The following is a 22,368-nucleotide window of genomic DNA, read 5'->3' as shown; positions in this document are numbered from 1 at the left end:
GAAATGTAATTTAATTATTGCACACAAAATGGCTTCTGTTGTGGGCCTCCCAGTCATGGCACTGTTGATACCTCGCATATTTTGTAAAGCCTTTCAGACTAATATCTTGATAGAGAAAAGACACCGGTTATGAAATAAGATTCTATTATATCCTATATGGCCAAAAATCTCATGGTTATGAAGCAATAATTGCATTCTTTTACAAGTCGTTGCCTGACCATGAGCGGAATAATATGTAAAGACGACCAAAAGGTACCAGCAAAGGGACCAAGCTGCAAGAGAAAATCATTGCATCTGGTTTAGCCATATACGTGCAGTCCAATGGCAAGACTAGGAACAAAACAGAAGGTACCGTGGGAAATAAAATACCCTCCTTCAGGCAATGAGTGGATCCTTTTCTGAGGAATTGTCTATTATCAGAAACCTGAAGGCTGCTATTGCAAGGCTGGTGGTTTCAGAGCATGAGAGCTATCATGAAAAGTGTTACAGCCTTTCCCTGAGAGGGCAGGGAAAGGTACACCATAGCATGCTGCAGCCCAGTGAAGCTCCCACAGAGATGCTGAATAGCTCATCTGCTCTGGCCAAAACCATTGCCCCAATGTTTGAGCTCAGAGGGAGTTTATTCTACCTCTTCCCCAAAATCAGTTTCTTGCCCGGACGGGTTCATCTTGCAGACTATAGCATCTCTTGAATCATATTACCTTTCATCAGAATAAAAGTTCTTTACAGAAGTTGCTCTGTGCATGTCACTAAACTTTCATATATTTTCATCTATGGATTACCTGGGCTACATCCAATATCTCTGTCACCTTCAGACAGCTCTTTCTTTTAATTCACATTTCCATCGACATTTCTGGCGGGCCTACAGTGAAATATTCCGTAGCTTTTATGAATGTAAGGAATGTGGTGGTGAACCACAGGATTCCCCCACCTACAGCTCCCCCTTTCAGCTGCCAGCTGCTTGTCAGATTTTAATTAACGAGAAAGTTGCTAGCAGTTATTCATGCTGGTTCTCTCTGTTCCTCTCCGGAGAATTCCTAAACGGCGTTCAGAGCATTGAGCCTACTCTTTCTCTTTTTTTAACGCTCTTCTTCACAGCAGCCAGTGAAAAATGTTGAAAGCGATGAGTTTCTGCACCCAGAGCTCAGTTAATAGAGAATGATGTTCACCAATTAGGGATGTGGTACATAGGACCTCCCTTCCTTCCACTTCCACCTCCTGTTTCTTACACAAAATGAATAGAGAGGTCTTCTAGAAAATTAACTGCAGGTATATTGTTAAACTTTCTATTTTTTACAGTATCAGGAATATGAACATAATTTAGGTGAAAACACGGAAGGATTGCCTATGCTGGGGAACTCAATATGGACATGGACAAGTAAAGTTATCACTGGAGTAGAAGGTGGGCTCCTGAAGGCTTTGTCTTTAGCAAAGACAGAGCAGCTCATAATGTGAGTTTATTTCTTCTCCCTTTGAGCGTCCCCCTAAAACACACACCTTGTTTTCTGTCTTTCGCTTCCTGGAATTCAGAATTCGTGTTGTTTGGGCAACAAACATTTTGTCTAAATGCCACCAAACATCTAGTATCGTATCAAAGAGTCTGAAGAGCAGCACAGCAGTACAAGGAAGTGAAAAGTTATAAAATATCAGCAGTCAGTGAATATCCTCAGCTTTAGCCTAACCCTGAAATCTAACTGAAGACAGTGCTTATGGTATTGCTAAATGGGAAGGTTGTACTTTTCACTGCTGGCTACCAGCCTTTGAAAATTATTAAAACACAGCAATATGCAGCAGCCATTCTAAGTGATCCAACAGAGACTCAGAGAGCATTTCTGTACTCAGTCTTAAAAAGCAACAGCAAATGGTAAACGGTTGCAACAAAGAGCAACTTAATAGACACAGCTTTTGATAAGCTGCAGATAAAATCTGCTGGACTGTGGAACCCCAAGTAGCTGTCCCATACTCTGAGTGTAAGAGTTTCCATCATAAACCTTGTTTTGATGCCCTCAACCAACCCTTCATTCTAAGTTTCTGCAAAGAGCTCCTTCTTGTGTAACATTTCTGCTATGTGGACTCCAGCCAGAGAAAAACTGGAAAGGGGGGAGGGAGGAGAAAGAAGCTGGAGGTTATTCTCACAGGTATGGTTAAAAGAAAGAACTTTGTGAAGGGTGCTATTAACTTTTTGACATATTTTCTCTCTTTTTCGAAGGCAGTTTTTCCTCAGTGTTTCTGATTTGCACTTCACAGGGTTTTTTTTTTATTTTTCCTGGCCATTTTTCATTAAGCACTAGAGTGGGGAACACAGCACTGGTTCAGCGTTTGCAAGTGATGGCATGGCCCCCACTGCCCAGATGCCTCCATAGCACTTCTACTCATTTGAGACAGTAATGGTCCGATTTATGCATCCCCTCCCTTCCAGATAAAAAGTGCATTCATGTTGAATGGAACTTGTCCTATATCAGAAAATGAAGCCTCTTAGTGATTCTTCAGCTCCTGGGAACTGTTACAGACCTCCGTTATGCATTATATGGAAGGAATAAATTCCCTTCTATCATTATTAAGTTCCATGGTACATCCTCTACAAGCATCGTGGGTGGACATTGAATATACATGGATAGACGTTAGAAAGTTTTGTGGACCTATCCTACAAAGCTTATAATGGTTGATAACATTAATGCTAATTAGTCTATGAGAACCATCCATATTTTTATAAAGTCTACAGATGTTGTACTATTCAGTTACAGTCACCTCCTCCAGTCTTAACCTATTTATAAACTGGCTTCTCCTTTAATGTTCTGTCTGTGCTCGAGATGATATTGCAGTAAGCCTTTAGGTGAGACTATCTTCAATCCAGCCCTCTGTTACCTATTCACTAGTTAAAAATGTTTTGATTGATGGGTTTCATGTGAAAACTGGGTGATGGCCATTTTTCATGGTCAGGAAGTGTGGAGTTCATCTTCAGAAACATTATTTGCAGTAATACCCATGTCTCTCTGCTCTTCTACAAAGTTCTTGTAAAGACACCATTGACAGCTATCTAGCAGAACAGTGGTAAGCCTGACGCAATTGAAAAGTAAAGCCTATCAAATGTGGTACAAGTAACAGAGCCAGGTCCTAGACGAGATATGCCCATGTGTAAAGATGAGAAATAGCCTCCAGTGCTGTGGACCCAGAGTTACAGCCACAGACAGTTGCAGAGTTCCCCCCCCACGTACATAATGTCAGAGGTTTCCAGAAGTACGCAGGGGATTTGGGCACACAGTTCCCAAAGCTGAGGAGCAGATATATTCAGATGGCCCTCACTGGAAATCTAACTGGAGTTTTGTATGGCTGAATCTCCTGGTTAGGTCGGAAATTTTCAATCTATATAACTGTGTGCCTACATTTGTTTAAAGGACAGCAACTAAGCAAACTTCAGTCTATGCCCAACAAAATTCATACACACGGGAGGATTTCAAATATTCTAAATAAATTACTATTGCCCTGGCTTTACTTTGAGACTACAAGCTTCCATTCACCAGCAGACTCTTTTCACTCTTTGTTTCCTCCTTTGGAATGTTTCTGTAAATCAGCTTATAAACTTTTGGCTTTAAATAAAAAGATGCTAGAGTTTTTTGTTGTTGTTTGGATTTTTTTTTTTTTTTAAACCTGTTGCAACAGCAACTTCAAGGTCTCTCCTTCCACCAGGGCTCCCCCAGAGAGTTAAAACCATAGTCAAACAAAAGAGAACAGAGAACAGAGAGGACTGAGAAATCCCCTACAAGCCTCTGAGGAAACCGACTCATCTCTTTATCAGCCTTTGGCTTCTATATATCCCAAAGATGATTCAGAAATGTTCTGAGGTTGTCCCATGCAGGAGGTGGTGGTTATAGTGTTACAAAGGCTCTTCTGTCAACTTCACAGCTGCCTGAAAACTGGCTTTTATTTCATCAGCTACTCCAGTTCTGAAGAGGGGCTTCTCTTTTGTCACTGCATTGCATGTGTCCAGCCCATCTGATTCATACTATTCTGGCATTCCTTTTGTGCACTTAATTAAGGTCTTTAGTTACAAAAAAAAAAAAAAAAAGGTTAACACTATGTATTCAAGATTCCTCATGTGCTACTGAATTTAGTGTACATTTTAATGATTTAAGTCAAATCCCAGCCATGCAATGTAAGTAGGAGCATACGACTTGCCTTATCAGATCAGACCATTGGTCCATGAAGTCTTGCATTGTGAATGCAACACCTGATTTGTGAGAGGAAGGTAAAAACAAGCAAAGCATTATCCTTCTTAGCCAAGTCTGCAGTGCTACCCTCCAGGAAAAAAATTCCTTCCTTGCCCCTGTGGTGATCAGATCACTATAGTCTAATTAGAAAGGGCTTCCCAGCTCAAACCGTGTGAAGAAAGAATGTATGAAAATTGATAAAAAAGTATAAAAACCAGGAAGATGCCAAGAGGCTTGGAGGGAATTTCTATTTACCAAGCTTGTTTACAGGCAGTTGCAGCGTTAAAGGCAACAGGAAAAAGTTTGAGCACTTCAGGTACAATGTGAGATAATGTTCACACTAACTGCTAGCACAGCATCAGCAAAGAAACTCAAAATACTATGTATGCAAGAAACCATGTGTCTCTGACGTTTACGTGTCATACAGTTTCAGCGCAGACATTAAGATGGTCTCTAATGGCCTGGCTGACGGAGATGTGGTCATTCTGTTCCCATTTTAAAGACAGTAGATGAATACTTACCAGGAGACAGAAAATTAATCTGCCACTTAGTGGCCTCTTTTACGATGTCATCATAAGGGGCCATTGCATAGCTGTAAGGTCACTGTAAGGACACGTCTTTTGGGAGGATGAAAATGCATAAAATATACAGTTTTCGTGGGGAGCATGATCACTTGGGATGCTTAAAAATCAGTTCATCTTAGTTCCCCTTCAATCATCAGGAAATCTGGAATTAGTGGGCAAAAAATGTAAACTTTTAGGACCGTATCATGAGCTGAGTCCTCCAACATATGTACTAATTACTTGAAGAAGAGAATGTCATTCTGTAAAATAATAAATGAAGTCATCTTTTACTTATGAGAACTACCAGCAGGATTTGCTCTGCAATGCCCTTATTTGTTAAACTTCTGGAACGCAGTACTCTGTACAGAATTGTGTGGTCTCCCTTATCATTGTTTTTTTGCATCCCTTAAGTTCAGAGACATTAGCAGGGCGTGGCTTTTTTCCATTAAAGGCTGTTTTGGGTAACAGTAATCCAAGATCTATTTTGTTATGCTTAACAGCTAAAGGCCTTGTAATAATAATTTCTGTTTGGCAGCATCACAGTCAATTTCATTGATGTTACAGTTGTTTTAATTCTCTTCTTCAGGGGTGAGAAAAGCTCCAGTAATTCTTCTGAGATGATTTCTCCATACTTTTCATCTTTTACCACAAAAGGGATTGCCAGGGAACTATCCAAGAAGGAACTATAGATAAGCAGTACCACCATCAGGAGGAGGGGAGAGGAAGGGAAGGGAAAGGCAAGCAGAAAATATTTGCTTTTTTGTCAAACTCAAACAAAAGCAAGAGCAGCTGTAAACTTTCAGAGAAGGACAACTGTGTAAATCTGTAAAATTTCTAACACTCGTATGGATGCAGAGTTATTGATACACCAGTTACCTGATGTGCAGATGACTGGTTATAAATTTAAACTTTTGTGATAATATTAACTGGAAACAAGGTCTCTGGCAATAGTGAACTGAGCCATAAACATGTAGACATAATGCAGAAATTAGTGGTTATAACCATGGTAATATGACCTTTCCCTTATATTCTTCAACTCTTTCTTTTTCACCTGTAGCATTCAGCATGGCAGAGGGCAGAGCTGAAGGTGAATTTTTCAAGCTATTTTTAAGCATAAACCAGAATTTGTAAGAAATTTGCTGGGACGCCTTGGAAACAAAACCTGCCAAAGCCTTTCCTGCCGTGAAGGAAAGGCTCCTGGAGCGGTCAGCAGCTCTGCCTTGCACCTCCCGGTATCCCTCTGTCCGTCCGGATACCTGATGGGCAGCTTCCAGGCTGCTTCCCGCCAGCCTCGCCCGCTGAGCGCTCGCAGGCGCGTGGGAGAGCGTGCTCCAGCGCTTTCTTGATGTAAAGAAAGTGGGAGAGGCTAGCGACCAGGAAAGCTTCCCAGGATGCTTTTAAGAAAAATATAACCTATGCAGTCTGGGTTCATAAATCCTTTACTCGTGGGATTTGTGCTCCTAAATCTTCAAGGTACTTCTGAAAATATTTCTTTTAATATGAATTTATTCATTTTGGAAAACTTACCAAAACGTTAATAAATCCTAAGTCAGTAGACTTACACCAAAGTCGACCTCTATTACTGTTAGGAAGGAGAGTCGTTGGCATCAGTTGAATTGAAGGGGATTTCCTTTTGTTTTGCAATGTATGTGCAGACAAGCAGGCACCAGGCTACAAGTGAGTAACTTTCCCACTAATCCTCCAAGGCGTGTGACAATATGACCTTGAGCTTTTACAACTAAGAACAGTATGGTATGTAAATATTATGAACATATATGGTAAGTGCTCTACTTGCTGAAAAACAGAGAAAATGATTCCCGAGAATGCCTAACTGACCCTAAAGCTACACAGATTATTCTTCTTTTGTCTGCAGCATTCATCTCTGTTTAAAACCACGATGATATATTAGATGCAAGTTCACTGAAGCAGGAATTGTGTCTTGTTGTCTTTATTTCTCAATTAAGCCTCTGTTTTATTTTGGATATAAATAATTAAAATGAGAAATGAAAAATTATTGTGTTGTATTTGCCACTACATTCTTTCCAAAAAGAGAAATAATCACTTGTTGAACTGAGAACATTTTAACTGCTAGCTGGAAATCAGGATGTCACTAATTGTGCAGCACACATTAAATGATGCCAAAGAACATGACTGGCTCTCTGCAGTCACGCACTTAAGAAACTGAAGAAATCTGTTATTATTTCTTTGAAAATGTTGTGGCATCCATTAAAGTCACTAATATATGGACAAAAAGGAAAAAAAGAATATTGTTTTTAGTCTGTGAACAGAAATTTCACAACACAATAGAACACCACCTTTTTATGATGAATGTGTATGCTGCTAAAAGCGTAGCAGTGGCACTAAACCAATGTGCAAAACCTAAGTTTATTTATACACAAGCAAGTAAGATAAAGCAGATGAGGAAAAAAAAATGCAGTAGAGACTTCCTGATTTTGCAATGGGAAAGAAAAGTTATGAATACACTTTCAATAACACTCCCAACTGTTGCAAGGGCCATGTATCATCTACCCATTTAATAATGAATGTATTTTACGTGTTGAGGCAAACGATAGCCTCTGAAAATCTCCATCTTTTAGCGTGGATGTGTATCAGCAGATTCTTCCAGTTCTCACTGTGTATTTTCTTGATTTGCAATTCAGCTTTCATTATTGATAGAGACTAGGAATTGGCATCCCACAGAGAAGTCCCAAGAGTTCAGATTTATCCATGGAATTATACCAAGAATAAATTAGACCATGGACCTCAGAGGCACCACTCACAAGGGTATGAACTGCTGGCTGGGGTCCATCGTTTCCGTACTTTGGTTATTTCCATTTACTTTAGTTTGACTTGATTAGATTCCAGCACTTGGTAAACCTTATCTTTTTTTTTTTTTTTTAAGAATACGTTTGGATATCAAGTACATTTTTCACATCCTTGCTCGACCTCTGCAAAAGGCTCTTAATAAAAAGGGAACTTGCATCTTTGCCTGTAATATAGCAAGAACCAAAATTCCACTACCTCTTGGAACACGCTTTGGCTGATGGAATAATACGACGCAATTATCCAGGTGAGCTATTAACTGAAACGCAAGATTAGTAACTGAGGTAAGATTATTTCCTGCAGTGTCACCGAACACAGTAGTCCTGCATTCTCCCAGTGTGACGCAAGCCTTGTGATTGATAGTGGCTGTTAGGTCCAGACCAGGAACAACAGCATCCTGCCCGCCCTCAAATCCTTCCTCTGCCTAACGCTCCTTGCTTCTCCTGTTGATATTTTGTTAACTCTTGCTAACCCTACCATTCCTGCAAGGGCCTTGAAAACCCTCCACTTTCTTCATCGTGCCATTATCACTTAATGACCGCTTTGTTCTTATGAAAATGTCTGTACTGAACTTTAAAAAAAAAAAAAAAAAAAGAGGAAAGAAAAAGACAGCAGCTGTGAAACGAAATGGGACAAAAATGGCTTTGTAGGAAGGAGTGGCTCCTGCTACCTTTTACTGAAGAATGCAGAGTTCGGTTTTCAAAACTGGAAAATAAACTTGTATTTCACACAGACCGGAATTTTCAGTATGGCTGAGCTTTCGCAGAAAACAGATAATAACCAAAAGTGCTGTGTCTCTTGGTCTTGGATTGCTGGCAGTGTTTTAGAGCATTTGAGGATTTGTTGGGATTTTGCCCTTGTGAGCAACTATGTCCTTAGGGGAAAGTCCTATAGAAATCAGAAGGGTTTTCCTTTTAAGGTCTGCTCCAAACCCCGTTGAGGGCAAGGGAAAAAACTCCTGTTGACTCTGTAGGCTGAGTTCAAGCCCATGTAGAAGTCAGTTCGGTGACACCTAATTTTTCACCTCTGACAGAAAATTAGAATTGATCAATTGATAAAAATAATGTGCAAGCACTTCTGCAAAATTATTTCAGGGTATATTTCACTGTTTGTTGTTCTTAAGCTCATGCCATCTGCTGTTCACAGATATTCAGGCTAACTTACAGTTTAGTCATGAAAACGTTTGAAAATCTCAGAAGTTCAAAAGGTTTTGGATAGCTGATCAATCACCTGGAAATTCATCACAGAAGTCCATGATACAGTAGCTGTCATCATTGCAGTCTTTTGTTTAAAGTGTATCAGCCAGTCAACTGGAAGCATGAACTGTATCCAAGATTTGTGTTAAAGCTAAGGTTATAAATCACCTTCTACAGAGAAGAAATATTTCTGGACACCAAATAATCAATTACATAGATTTCAAAAGCCCCAGAACTTAAAATTTGAGCATCAGTACTATTTTTTTTCACTAAAGCATTAACATATACACATGTATAGACATCTATACAAACCATACAGAAAGTTAAGCGTTATCTTAAGAAGATGATGGCAAGAACTAAAATATACATCTACCCTCAGCACAGCAAAATTAATCTGAAAGCAGCTGAATCAGACAAGACGTTTGTACCCAAAGATATATAAAATTGTGATACAGCTGACCCAGAAGCCAAGCTGACTGTGGCTGTGCAAATTTAGGACCACACTCAATCTACACTCTGATGCTGGATACTGAAACCACAGCAGGCACAGCAGGATGGGCAGCGTGTCTGTTCCTCTGCTGCCAGCCAACGAATTAATACAAATGGTATGAATGGTAGATTTTGTTGGTATAATGACCAGGAACTGTGACTAATGAAGAGCAGACATACTTGTTCTGCTGTCCCCAAGATGGTTTTGATAATTCCTGCCTTGTGGGTACACAGGACAGCTGTGGGCAGTAGCATCTTCAGTGGTCACACCCAAATCCAGCACAGCTCATGAATCAGAAACCTAAGCCTGCACACCAGTTTTAGGAGAAATAAACATTTCTATAATGCAGAATTCATGCCAGATAAAAACACCTTTATACTGAATGGCCATGGGAGAAGGAGGAACAGTAGGGTGTAAAGAGGATCTTAGGTAAGGATAGGATTTGGACTGGTGGTTTCATAACCATACTTGGTGATACAGAAGCGAAGTTAAACTGCATTCTTCACTCAGGGATCAGGAGGGAGTTTCACCTTCAGCTCGCTCCCTTCGTCAGAGCTGCAGAACAGGGTGGGTTCATTGTTGTGGTTTTTCGTATTACCCAGACGCAACACACGTTGAAGGTGGCTGGCAGGAGAATACTCGGTTCAGTGCAAAGCTGTCCTGACCTAACAGAGCAAATCCCATGTTCCAGCCTCCCACACACTGCGGTCCCGCACATGCTTGTCTGTTACACAATAATCATATTAATAGTCGTTTACCAGAGATACCTCTCCCCATCCCTATTAATTAGTTCACATTCTGTATTCATCACTCAGTAATCCAAAATTGTGATTCCCACCCTAACTGTGGGCCGAAGGAATCTTCCGGTAGAGCACATTTTTCTGCCTTTGTGCCTTGCAAAGTATGGAGGGAATCAGAGAAGTAAGAACAAACAACAGAAGTGATGCTCTCAAGTAACGGAGAACTCCCCACTCTTTCTTCAGCCCTATGCAATAGGTGTACATATGTAAGCAAAGACGATTCCTGGTGAAAATTAATATTCCTTTGTGGGAGTCAGAACTGAATCAGGATTGACGCTGATTTCAAATGCAGATGCTGGCATAGAGTAAAATTATTTTTCAAACACTGAAGCTTTCCCTGGTAAAGTATTTAAGGTTGCATTTTCAGGCTAGAAGGAAAAAGTGATGAAAAGTTCTTAAAACTGAAGAAACAAAATCCTTGGTTCTGATCCAAAGCCCTGCAAAACAAGATCCCATATGGTAATGGCTAATCTTCGGAGAATGGAGGGGAATAAAATGGGTACATTTTCCTTCCTCTCTCTCCCCCTTTTTCCCCTTTGGTTTTTAAAGTTACATATAATATGCCCCAGGAGGGTCTCTGCCAAAGACGTGTTTTCACCATCATTCACAGACAACACACATCCCATACTTTATTCCTCGTGTCTCTGTAAGGGAATAGGTGCATGGTAGTTAGCAGAAGACACTACGTAGCACCGAGCAGCGCAGTGCAGAGTGTTAGCCCAGGTCCCGAAAGTGGCACAGCGCTATTTTCAGCTGGGTTTCATTAGCCCGGTGCAAGCCTTTGACTGCTGTGGTGCCTTCTCTGTACTTCAGAGAGTTCTCCCGCCCTGTTTAGCATTGCAAAGCATTGAACGACGCGTTGTAGGCAAAGCGTGAGTACTTCTGTCCAGTTTTAAAATGCCTTCCCGTGTTGTCCCAGGAGCAATGCCTGTCCGTGGTTAGACCATGTTTTGTACTGTGTATAAGGCAGCTGTGACCCTAACTAGTTCTTCTGTGACTGGTGAAAGTTAAGCAGTCAAGGGGTAATCGTGTAGATACTATTGAGTATTATTATTGATTGATTGTACTGTTAAAGCACCTATAGGCATTAAATGAGAAAAGGTCCCTGGTGTCCTAAGTAGGCTCTGCAAACTACATCAGGCTTCTCAAGAAGCCTGTTGTCTGAATAGATCCTTCAGAAAGATATCTTGTGTTTCCAGTCCACTGCCATAGATGGTCCTTCCCCGTGTTTTGCCAGGAAAACAGTTCCTTTGGCAACGAGTTCAGTCCTTTATCCCTCCTACCTAAGTAGCTTTACACTCGTAGAAAGGCACTGGTCACTCATCTGTGGAAGGGTTTTCACGGTGGAGCTTGACAGACCTGTTAACTTTCATCCTGAAAATTCAGGCTTTAGCAGGAAATGGGACCATAAAACACACTGTCCGCATACATGATGCAGAAAGGCAACATTTCAAAGATGCCTTGCAAATTCAAGTAACATGCAAAAATTGCAGACAATTGTTGGGTGTTGTCTATCTTACGTTAGCTGGCAATCTGTCTTTTTTCAAGTTGTAGTTGACATAATGTAAGGTGATATAATTCAGCCATAATGTATTTCAGTCATAATTCAGTTCATAAAGTAAGGTGATAGAATTAATTTTATTGCTGCAGGTTTCTCTAAGAACTCTATAGATCCAGACCAATGGAAGAGAAATAATGTAGTGAAGCATCTTGTTATGGAACCTCAAATAATAAAGCAAATCATATCCACCACCAGTTATAGGATGCAAATTGTTCACACAGAGAGTTTTGGGAGAAATTTACTCTCCATTTATATTTTGGTAGTAACTAGTACTACTCAACTACTAATACTTCAGCCTACTAATCACTTCTATCCTAGACCAGGAGAAAAAGACATTGTGTGGTGACACAAGGCAGAAACTGCCAGGTTAGTCTGGATGCTGAAGAGTCAAAGATGCTTACAGGGTTTTGCTTGAGTTCATTTTAGTGTTTGTAAAGACTCCCATAAAATTCATTACGAGTAGAACTGGAAAAAGCAAACGAGCAAAGAGAACCATTCAAAAATGATTGTGTGGCAAAAGCCAACCATTCAGAAGAAATATGAAATACACAGATTTTTGTTCAGAACTCAGAAATAATATTTTGGATTCAGAAAGCTCTTGTGTTGCTGTCTTGCCTTAATCCAGTGCTTCTGTTCTGAATGGCCTTTAACAGACTAGAGGTGTCAGCCAGAGATGGAGTTCAGACAAAATGCCTAGTCTGTCCCACAGGCTCCCTAATTTCATGGACTTGAAGTCCATAAGCTTGCTGAGCCATGAGAAGTGGAGAAAGGAAATCTGAACCAATCAAGACACTTCTGAAAGATGAAGGCGGCAGTTATTTCCACAGTATTTCACATTTTCAAAATAAAACCGGAGTTTTCTGGGGGATTTTTGATGAAAACATTTATTTACCTGACAACTTAATTTTCTGCTGTAAAATAGTTCTCCTGGGTTGTGCTCTGCTGTCCATTTTCTTTTGCGAAGAACACAACTTTAAAAACTCTGCAGTTCCCTAGTGGATAACTTGAATCCGTTCATCCCACACCCATGCCATGTTTAAGTGTGTTGGCTCCGACAAAGGAGGAGATGTTTTCTGAAGTGGTAATTTACACGAGTGAGAGGTTAATCCGTATTCAGCTGACAAAGGAAAAGCGAAGTGTGTTTCTATGGTATGAGACGAGTTGCATGTTTTTGGAGTCTTTTTTGGTACGACCAGCACAGGGGGCATTCTCCTGTATAGCTCCTATATTAGAATGTTCTTTTTCCATTCATTCTGTGTATTATATAGAGAGTCATGGAAATGCGATATTATTTTACTAAAAAAGAATTAAGCGTAAATTAACACTTAATATTTTTTATTTAATTTTGATTAGCATGTAAAACATAATTTAATTACCTCAGAATAAAAACTGGAACCTGAGAAACTATTTAAATATACCCCTAGAGTATAATACCATTTAGGACTGGAATCCTCTCTGATGTTGTGTGGGGGCTTTTTATAGTGAAACATTTAAAATAACAGCTAATTTGTAACATACACACACACATATGAAACACATTATTCTTAGAGCATTATTTTTACTGTGTATCTTGAAATAGAGTGTGTACGTATATTCGTTTAACACGACTTGAGCTCTCGGAAAACGGCTCAAGTTTCAATTAACATGCATTACTTCTAAAGCTAAATCGAAAGGAGGAGGCTTGTTGTAAGCATTTTAATCGGCACCGCTGTTGCAAATGGCAAGAGCACGGAGGTTTTAGAAACATTTCTTTATGCCAGGGGTAAAAGTTTGCATTAATTTGGGCTGCCCTAGTCTCAACCAGCTGGTATTTCTGTTGACCTACCCTGTAGCCTGGCTTTGCCTGTGGTATCCAACACGCAGGAGGGGGTGCCAGCCTGGGATGTTTTTTCCCCGCTGCTTGCCTGCTGCAGCCACAGCACCACGCAGCCTCCAGCCACGCTTCGTCCCTCGGAGCATCACTGCATCCCAACCCATGCTAGTCTTCCCTCTTGAAAAAACGCTCATAAAGAAGACCTATTTATCTCCTGCAGACTTCTGCGAAGCATCTTCCAGTCCTTTTGCCCAGAAAGGGGAAAAAGGGGACAGGGAGTTGTGTGGGTTCAGATATCATGGTTCTATTTGGCAAGGTGCTGAGCGATTTCGTCTCTGTCAATTAATTCAGCGGTGGGATTTCAACACTTCGGGAAGCTGGCTTTTCAGATTTCAAAATATTAAAGGAAAAAGAAAGTGGCCAATCAAAATAACCAACTAACAGCCCCCAAAATAACCTATTTTAATTTTTTCACTTTTTAGTAATGTTGACCAAATGAAGATACAAAATAAACGAAGTTACAAGATAAAATCAGAGTGCTTTGTGAAGTAATAACTTAAAAGGCAAGCACTCAGAATTAGATCTGTCAAAATGAAAAAAGGTAGTATAATGTCTGTGAGAAACTGGTTTACCAGAGGCATAGGAAATTCTGGTTTTCCTAAAAAAAAAAAAAAAATCTGCTGACTGAAAAAACCCCCAAATTTCTTTTTTTTTCCCATCAGACCGCATAGCAACAGCATTGACTTCAATGCCTTAACATGATTACAACTGCAAGAAGGGAACACCAGGTCACAGACGATGTCATTCAAATACAGGAGTAACTCCATTTGCTGATGTCGACAATTTTCACAAATAGATTAAAATAGCGCATTACTTAAGTGTTCAGCTGCTCCGATGATTTGGGCTTTCATTTCTTTTTTTTTCCCCTATTTTTCCCTTTTTTTAATTGGAGGAAGTTTGGGAAAATTGCATTGGCTATTGTAAGTACAGCCTGTACTCTGTCTTGGTGCTTGACCCTACATTCTTTCTTTTATATGAGATGAAATTCATTTTGCTTGGGCTAACATAAAACGAGAACACCATGGAAGTTTGTATCGTTGGCAGAGGTGAAGGGTGGGCTGGAGTGGATGATCTAATTGGGCTTCTCCATGTCGAAGTATTCGCATGCTGTGAAGTTCTGTGATGAGCTGTTGGTTTAATTTTACAGGACCTTGGTGGCCAGCTTGTGAAATCTGGCTAGCAAGAGCATAACCGAGCTTACTGCATTATTATGGCTGGGTTTGCTATGTTATTTGTTTGCTTAGAAAAGAGAAAATTACATAAATCATAAAAATAAAGCCAGTCTTTGTTAACACCTTAAAAGTGAATCCATACAGCTGTGTCTTCGTAGCTTCAGTGGGTCATTTCCACACACCTATCCATTCCGACCTGTTGATGGCCTAAGACTCTGACAGTGTGGATACAGAAAGTCCTTGAAAACTTAGAAAAGGACATGGACCTGTTGTTTGGTAGTATTTTTAAAATATGCAGTTATTACTTTCTGTCAGTATCATGAAGTGGGTTTCACACATGATTTGCATTAGGGAAGCTTGGCTGTATAGTTTGCGTATCACCAGGAAGCTGGTTTTGAAGAATAAACTTAGGAAAAACCTCTTCATCTGTGGTCACAATTTTATTTGTGTCTTATCAAGCACCTGACATGATTCATTGTTCCTCCATGCCCAGGGGAACTTGTCTGAAAGAGCTAGAACAGATAAGGGGAAGACAGGTTCTATTTATCTTTATTTGTTGTAACTTATTGAACTTTGAGTTATGACTGATACTGTAAGGAAATTACTGCACTCCTACCGCCATGAAACATGCTGGAAAAGTGAGGAAAGTACTGGGGAAATATATATAAATATCTTAAAATTCTCTCCTCCTGACCCCTCAAACTGCACCTGCCAGATGATGGCCTTATTTGTGTCCCGGTACATAAAGTGTGATCAACTGCTCAGAAGATCAAACTAATTAAGTAGCTGTTATTGTTAAGAACGCCTTTTAAAAATGAAAAATTAAGTTGTATTTAGCACTCAACACCTACACACCGAAGTACATAACCCAGATGAGCTAATCTTTAAAACTGGCGTAGAAATGAGCTAATGTTTTTAGGGAATTGTATGCACAATATGGCAAGAGATCAATAACAACTGGGGAAAAAAAAAACCCACCTAAAACCACTCAGCTGCTAGCAATAAAGAAGCACCAAGTTGCAAAATGCATTAACTGTTTTTTGGCTTGTTTATATCGTCTGTTTTGTGCAGTTTCATCTGACAGGCTTGTATCTTGGCACCGGCACTGACACGGTGTTCAGTGTGACGATCTGTACCTTTACGCTTCATGGCAGCTATGCCAAAAAAGAGACGAAGATGTTGTCTCTGCAGAATGATAAAAAGGCATTGATAACACTGAATAGGCTGGAAGCAAAACTGTATGTGTGCTGTATATGTGCATACACGCATGGTGTGCTCGCATATACCCCAGCGCACATATGCGCGTATACGAACCTCAGTAACAAAATTTTGGTTTATAAAGCATGAAGTTGGCCTCAGGAGCTACGAAACTGAATTTGTGAGCTGTTAAATGTCAGAGCTGACCTCTGGGAGTTTGAGGAGGGATGATGTGGTGAAGGGCAGGCTTCAGGTCATGTTTTATACAAGAAGTTTAATTGTTCTGGCTAGAAAGCAAAAGTGACTCATTGACTTGAAGTGGGTCCCTATCTCCCAATGCAGATTTCGAATGGGGGAGGATACTGCTAGGAATAATATCTTTAAAAGAATTGGACTGGTTTACTTCAGTATTTTAACTACTTCCATTCAGATTCATTTGTTTTGGACACATAATTTGATAGTGTTCCAATGATAGCAAGAAACAGTGCTTTTGTCACCCTTCTTGAACCCGCGCAAGTCTTTTCGTTGTGTTTAAATCAGAGGTTTTCTGCCAAAGAAAATTGTAAGCTAGCGGGCTCTTTCTGAGCCTTTTATTGAAAAATGTAATAAACTATTTAACTGTATAGATTGTAAAGTCATCGTGACACTGGGTTTGTGGTGTTGCTCTTTTCAGTTTCACTTCTGTCTCATAAAGCTTTCTTACAGATTAAGCATGCGCATTTTCAGTTATGACAAAAGATTAATAACACATATGTATAAATAAATAACATGTTTCACTTTTTCAGTAGCATCTAATTTATAAATGAAGGGCTGTCATTCATTTCAGTGCCACCTGTCCGTTTCCTGCTTTATCCACTTTCATTTATCAAGCTCCTTTTTCTTGGCTACCAGCTTATTCCCAGCCTTTAGTTACCTCCAGTTTCAATTTTGGAAACTCCTCTTTTTTGGTAACATATTTTCTGTAAAACGTGAATTTCAATTAAGGATTTTGCCCTAGAAAATGTAAATATATTTCCTACTTTCTGATCAGCTTATAATTAAAAGGATGTAAATAATGGTGAGAAATTCTTGTTGCTTCAAGATGCTTTTATCAACCACAAAGGGTAAATACATTATCACTGAAATGTGACAATCCACTGTCACTGAGATGCTGGCCATATACCACTGAAATAAAAGTGAGTTTTGCTATGGAGAAAGGGAAAGGCACAAAGAGCACGATACCATGCAAAGCACCCATTTTGTGCTGAGGAAGCAATGAATTTATGTTTTCAAACCGGCAGCTAAGGCTGTATTTCAAGCCGACTAGAAAATCTTTTCTACTTCACAGAAACTGTGACTTTTCAGAGAAATTATTGAAGCCAAAGCTAAAAATACTTAAAATATAAATTGAGTATTTTTAATCATAGTAAATCATAGAAACGGTGTGTGGAAGGGACTTCCAAAAAGTCCTGCCTTCTGCCCGAAGCAGGATTACCAGCTCTCCACTGAGAGAAGGTGAAATAACACTCATATGGTTTCATTGTTCGTTTGACGATACGAGCCTCAGAATTAGTTGCTGGTATTCTTTTAATGAGGATGATTTGCAGGCTGCCTTCAAGCACAAGTCCCATGACTTCTGCTGGCACAAGGTGAAATTCCTACTTCAGTAATGATACTGTGCCTGGCAAACATAATGTTGACTTAGTTGAAAATTGAGAGAATTCTCTGAAAATGAGATTTAGTGATGAGTAAGATGAATAAGAAAATATAAATAGAATATACATGAATGTATACTAAAAATTGGGCCAAGCTGCAAAAGCTGGACGCACAGCCAAGCTGCCCTGAAGTTTGGAAGGCTGACATTCACTGCTCTTTTCAGCTCATTAAAGGTATAATTGGAGGCTAGTAACAAATATTCTATCTGCTTTCTCTGAAGTTCAGGTATTGAAAAACATCTGAAAACTGTTTTCTCTCTGGGCCCAGGTGCGGTATCAGTGTACTTTCATACACCGGGAACCTCAGCGGAAGGAAACCAAATATGCTATCAATTAGCATAACATCTGTTCAAAAATTGTATGGAGATGAAGATACGCCTTCTATTAGCTCTTTTTGTCTTATGACCCTGTCTGGTGAGTTCTGTTTGTGCCTGAGAACCCAAAGCATTTCACTTTGCGGCAGTTCTTTCTTACAAATATTTTCTTTGGTTTCAGTAAAGACCACGCTAGCCAAAAATCTGGACTGAAAATCTGGATCAGGGTTAACAGCTCCGTGAACTCAACCCAAGTACTGTATCTGAAGACAGGAACATGAAACCTTATGAGAACCGTAGGTCAGCGAATGCAGCCCTTTACTGTTGCAAGCAACCGTGGTATACAATCTGCCTAGGAAAAAAATCAAGTTCTTTTCTGCTCCTACTAGTCCTGCTGGAAGGCTGGATCAGCACCTCGCTGCTCAGAGAGCTAATAACCTCTGACTTGCAGCTTATGTTTATTCATTCCCACTGTAAAGCCATTAGCTTCTTCGTCAACAGTGCTGTATAGAATCAACTGTTTTACTGACTCTAAAATGTTTGGAGTGCAATAGTATCTCCTTCCTGCTTTTGTTCTCCTAAGCTACATTACCAATTTATTCTCATCTTCCCTCATCCCTCTAATGAGTCCAAAAGCCTTTCTTTCTAAAACTATTCCAGTTTGAATTAATTCCTTTTAAACACGTGTGACCAAAACGATACCAAAAGAGCTGTCTTCTGAGTCAATGGTGATGCTGCTTCTCTCTTTAGATTTACTTTCTGCTTGATTTTCTTTTTTGGGGAGAGGGATGCTGTCACATGCCTTTCACAGATCATAGCAATTCTGTGATAGGGCTGCTAGGGTGCAATGTAGGAAATTCAAACAGAAAATAGCGTCAGTTTTGAGGTCCCAGTTTATAAGACAGGTTCAGTTTTGGCTATGACCTGCTTCAGTTCATTGCAATTTGCAACCTACAAATTATGCTGCAAAGCAGACACAAGTCTCAAAGTAAAACTTAGCAAAGACTGCACATCTAGTTAGCTTACTTCATATCAAACCATAAGAAATCATAATTTTTCTCTTTTTCATTTAACAGATTTATGAACTTAAGCCAAGCACTTGACATATACAGTCTAGGATTTTATTTTGTAATGAAAAGTGAAAACAGGTGAATTTCCCATTATTGTGATTTTACTGTAAAAACTTTGCATACACTGATCAGAATGAGGCACCTTCTCTTCACCTTCAGCTTAAGTCCTTCTGGTAGGCAGAGTGTTTCAAAACAGAATCCAAACTTAAACTTTGCAAACGGCACTTATCTTCATCATACACTGGGAAGAAACAGATGACTCGATATGAAGACCCGTAGAGCTTTTTTTTTCCTTTTCTTTATACAACTAAGCAACTTTTTTTATTGTTTCTGCTAAAGGTTTTTTCACAAGTTGTTTCTAACCTTTCCTGTGACAACGTGTCATTATTTCTCATGAATAACTGAATTCCACATAGTTCTTTCCTAACATGCTCTTATGAACATTTCCTGACGTATGAAAAGCACAAGCACTAACAGACCTGATTAGATAAGCAAATATGAATGTGCCCTTAAAATGAGGGGAGACGGTCACATTATTTTTATTGCATTTCTTCCAAAGATGCAACGTGTCTTCTGGATCTCCTGATGCCAGTTAGAATCAACATGTGAAAATGAGTCCAAGCAACGTCAAAGGCTATACTTAGAGAAGCATCGTCATCGAGGGGATACGTGTAGTGCGCACACAAAGCAGGTAATGTTTTTGCTAGCATCTAATTAAATTTTGGAACTCATTACCACCTAACATTGTGAAGGCCAAAAGTTTAAAGGGATTCTTTGAGCGACAGGCTAAGTCATTAGCGATAGGTCTAGTGCTATTAAAAGCAACGCAGTCTCCAACTCAGGCAGTTCCCTAAGCCACATGCTACTAGAGGGTGAGAAGCTATGTAAGAGAAGTCATTGTTTATGTCTGCTACCACCACTGTCAAAGATAGGCTAGTGAATTAGAGACATCTTTGACTTGCCCCAGGATGACTGTTCATAAATTTTTATATGGACTTAGGTGATCAAATGCAACAACACAGCCACACAGGGTAAGAGGAACAGTGTGACATGTGGTAAGGGAAAGTTCTAATGTACTTAATGAAAAACTTATCTGCAGATATAGTTTTTGAGTCTTGAACAGGACAAGAAATGCAAAGAGGTATTTTTGGGTCTAATTCGTACAGATATCATATAGCGCTTTTGCTTCTGTGGATGTCTGCCAGCATTCTGAGAAAAGGATAACACACACATTTATCTCCCGGGTGCATGGATCTGTCTGCCCAAGAATTCTTAGAAAGTCCAGTAATGATACACCCTGTAAATGTTGCTCCAGAAGAGAAAACAGTGGGCAATGATGACAGATGGACTTGCACTAGATGGTAATAAAGTCAAAGAAGTTCAACAGCACTCCCTAGTAGCAAAAGGAAATCAAAGCTGGTGGAGTGTTTTGGCCAGATGAGTACTTTGAAACTTCATTGTTTATTTAGACCTCTTGCATCTACAAAACGGAGGTAAAAATCTTCAGTGAATAACCTCTTTAGTGAGACTTACCAGACAGTTTCTTCCTCATTATGCCAAAAACAGAAGATTAACAATTTTTTCATGTGTTATTTGAGCACTGTCATCTGCTAGCCTGAACAAAAGTGTGCAAATGGCTAAAGAAATAAAAAATAACAGTTTTCATTAATTTCTGGTTTCTTGGGTTTCTACTGTCAGTGACAGGGCTGTAGGTCCCTGACTGAAGGGCAATCTAAGAGGTAAAGGTTGTGCTGCAAAAGGCAACAACTTCAACATTTATTGGAAAATCTCTTGGCAGCCAGTGTGGCCAAACCAGTGTGTGAAGTGGTGGCCAGAGAGTATCCAGGAGTGACTGGATGAGACACTGTTTCAGCAAGTCTTTCCTTTACTCTTCATTAAAAGAATTTCTCTGTAGCTGCAAATAGAAGCTAGAGCTGCCTTGGAGTCAAGCCTCAAGGACAGACAGGACTAGGAGCATAAAGAGGCATTACACGGTATTGCTCTTGGACCACAATGGAAATGTGGTTTGAATTTTGGGAGGGCTCAGGTTAGTTTTTATTTGGCACAAATAGTTTAATGAAGCTTCAGATTTCAAATAGGTCAAACTGGCATGCTAGTAGCCCTTCTATAAGGCTGCCCAGTTCAATTTGATTTTACAGTCTATCAGAAGATGTGCAGTAACTAGGTACCAAATTTGGGTATGCAGAATTAGAGCAGCCTTTACAAACTCCTCAACAGAATTTAATATACTAGCACAGGAAGCATGGTTTTGCAGGAATTCAAGGTTACGTGTATAAAACAACTAATTATTGTCAGTTGATTGTTCTCTTTGTGTTGCTGGGGAGTGGGTGCTGAGGATTTGTTTTAAATGACTGTTCCCCAGCATTGCTTCACAATGTTGCTTTTCATAAGAATGTGGTGAGCTATCTAAAGCCTGCTTTATATGAAGTGTTTGGAAATGCATTTGCAATAATGAATGGGTAGTGGAAATTCATCAAGTCATACAGAGGCAGATACTGTGAGGCAATGAATTAACAATAATAATAGCATCTGATGCCGTGGGTTATTTTCATTCTAAAATAAACTAACTCATGTAAAATACATGCCACTTGCATTTTTTAACTCTTATCCCCGTTTGGGTGCAGACAAACAAAAACTGAGCATGCTGTTAAGAGGTAGTATTTTTAGGAAGACGCTTTACAAATGCAATTACAGCAAGACATTGTAGCTTAGATTGCACGTGGGTAAACACGTGCTTTCACACCAAGGGAAAAGTTTAGCTTGGCAGCTGAGGCTGAGAAGCATGACTCCGATCTCACTTAAAGCCAAAACTGCAGAAACCCAAGCCATTTCCAAAAATAACATCAAAATTAGAGCCTTGAACCTCCTCAGACTGGTCATGCTGAGAATGATGATCCTGGGGACCAACAAAGCTACTGAGTCCCCCATGGAAACATTTTTGTGTGCTGATTTTGTGCTTCAGCCATGGAGAAAGAAATATATTTCGGCAACTGAATACAAGTATAAATCAAATTAATTCAGTTCCTAGGATTGTTTTGTTATTTAAAAATTATTATGAATTTTCATGGCTTTTTTTGGAATCATACTAGCTAATACACAAGACTAAATCCTCTTAATTGACATTCATTAACAGGGAGAGTAGATTAAAGCAGATTCACTCAAAACTTTCGTGCAAGCTCAAAATAGGTTCTTGAGATACTTACGAAGCTTCAGCCAATGCAGTATCTCAATGCCCCACTCTATTTCAGTGATTTTTCTTTGCAAATTCCCTCCAGTGTTAGAAAGGTAGAGAATTATTGTCATCTCTATTTGCAAGATGGAAAGCCTGCAGCCTGCGAAGAGATCTTTATTAAGGAAGAGTGAGAAATCTAAATTTTGGAAGGATC

This window comes from Phaethon aethereus (assembly GCF_964289735.1).
Source record: "Phaethon aethereus genome assembly, chromosome: 3".
In the NCBI taxonomy this organism is placed as follows: domain Eukaryota; kingdom Metazoa; phylum Chordata; class Aves; order Phaethontiformes; family Phaethontidae; genus Phaethon; species Phaethon aethereus.
Note: the sequence above shows the minus strand (reverse complement) of the source record.